Genomic DNA, 2500 nt, shown 5'->3' with positions numbered 1-2500 from the left:
GAGTAGTGAGTGAGGGCAAGTTAGGTCATTGCATTTATGCAATGACCTGAACAGTCGCGTAATATTGATTTTATGGTACGATTTTCTCCTCTGCATGGGACGCACCAGCGGTGCACGTGGGGCGAGCAGTGGATTGTTTAAGGGACAGTGTTTTTGTCAAGGATGACGAACTTCCCCAGATATACGTCGTACACATTACTATATATATCTCGAAGATAGAGGAGAGAGAAGAGAGAGAGATGGAGAAGAGAGAGAGAGCGACATAGAGTAGAAGATACAGAGGAGATAGAGTGAGAGAGAGAGGAGGGTGAGAGAGGGAGGTAGTAGAATCTATTTTAAAGAGATTAAGATAATAAAGAGAGTTGAAAGCAGTAGTCTACATCCGACATACACAAGTACAGACTTAAGCAGACAGACGGATAGATATTGGGGTCGTGTAGGTTAAAATTTGGAATGATGTAGATTAATATTATAAATATCAATTATTATATATATATATATATATAAAAATATATATATATATATATATACATATATATATATATCTTATATATATATATATTATCTATTACTAATATTATCTGTGTGAGTGTGTGTGATGTGTGTGTGTGTGTGGATATCTACATTATATATATATATATCTATATATATATATATATATATATATTATATAATAATTTATACATATATATATTAGATTACACATAATTACATCTATATACACAGTGTTGTTATTAAAGTAAGGACAGCTGAAATCACTATCCCTTCTTTAAAACATGTTACGTCAAAACATTGTTCAAAAAATTTTTTTTTTTCATTTTATTTTTTTTTCCTTTTTTAAGAGGTAAGGTGACCATGATGAAAACGTTCCTGGATATTTACTGGAAATTTGACCTCACAAATCTTTGTATAATGTATGACATTTGCGGTGTCTGTCTGGCAATGTCTGTCTATCTCTGTTTTCCTTTCTATCTACGTCTTTCCCTCTCTCTCTCTGTCTATCTATCTATTTATCTATCTACCTATCTCTCAATCTCTCTCTTACTCTCTCTCCCTCTCTATCTATTTATCTATCTATCTATCTATCTATTTATCTATTAAATTTCTTTCTATCTTATCTTTTTATCTATTATCTATTAACAAACCTTTATTCTCTTCTCTTCTTTTACTTCTCTCTCTTCATCTCTTTTTCTATCAATTTCCGTTTAATTTCTCGATGCGCGTGTTATCCGGCATCTATTTTACCAGCCTCTCACAGGTACTTTATTATCACATTGGAACATTAGAATAATTCTGCCAGGTTTAATTAGGCTGTTGCGTCATGTGTAGGGAGGTGCTGTACAGTGTGTGTGTGTGTGTGTTTGTATTTATGTGTTTAAGTGTGTGTGTTTGTGTGTGGTTGTGTTTATGTGTGTGTGTGTTTGTGTTTATGTATGTGTGTGTGTTTATGTGTTTGTGTTTATGTGTGTGTGTTTGTGTTCATGTGTGTGCTACATACAGGTGTACATTTACTCACACACTTATCAACTCCGTCTTTAAGCAATCTATCATTCCCTACATCTCCCTGCCAACTTATCAACCACCATAATTATCTCTCTATTTACAACACCATCAATCAATCAATCTAGACAAATATGAAATATTAATAATTACGTATTGTGGTGCCGTCACAACCTGTCTTTACAGATATATTATAATGAACAAGGGATTACGTGTTACAGATGACTGGATCACCGTGAATGTGGATGCATGAGATGTAATTAATTTGTGTGGGATTTATCAAGTATTGTTTATAGTGTGTGGTATGTCAAGTATAAATGTATAATACATAGCAGTGGCCGTAGGGAGAGAGAGATAGGAAGATAGATAGAGAGAGAGAGAGGAAAATTAAGAGAAAGAGAAAGAGAGGAAGACAGAGAGTAAAAGAGAGAGAGGGGGGATTATATGTAGATATATATCTTTATTATAAATATATATATATTTTATATATTTATATTTGAGAGAGATAGAGGCTGGAGAGAGAGCGAGCGAGGAGAGGAGAGATGAAGATCGATAGAAAAGGAAAGAAAGAGAAAGAGAGGAGCGGAAGATGAGCGAGATCGATAGAGCGCCGAGGAAGAATATAGATCGAGAAGCGAGAGGAAGAAAGAGGAGAGTGATAGAGAGAGATAGGAAGGAAAGAGAAGAGCGGAGAGATCAAAGAACAAGATAGCCACATAAAGCTAGATAGAAGCGAGAGAGAGCTAAAGAGAGAGATTGAACAAATAGAGAGAGAGAGAGAGGAAGAGAGAGAGAGAGAGAGAGGAAGAGAGAGAGAGAGAGAGAAAGGAAGAAAAGAGAGAGAAGAGAAGAGAAGAAAGTAGAGAGAAGAGAAGAGAAGAAGATGAGAGAGAGAGAGAGGAAGAAGAAGAAGAGAGAGAAAGGAAGAAAAGAGAGAGAGAGAGAGAGGAAGATAGAGAGAAAGCGAAAGAGAGAGAGGAAGACAGATAGAGAGAGAGAG

This window comes from Penaeus japonicus, unplaced genomic scaffold (assembly GCF_977035675.1).
Source record: "Penaeus japonicus unplaced genomic scaffold, GWHDUDI00000001_assembly GWHDUDI00000010, whole genome shotgun sequence".
NCBI classification, from domain to species: Eukaryota; Metazoa; Arthropoda; class Malacostraca; order Decapoda; family Penaeidae; genus Penaeus; species Penaeus japonicus.
Note: the sequence above shows the minus strand (reverse complement) of the source record.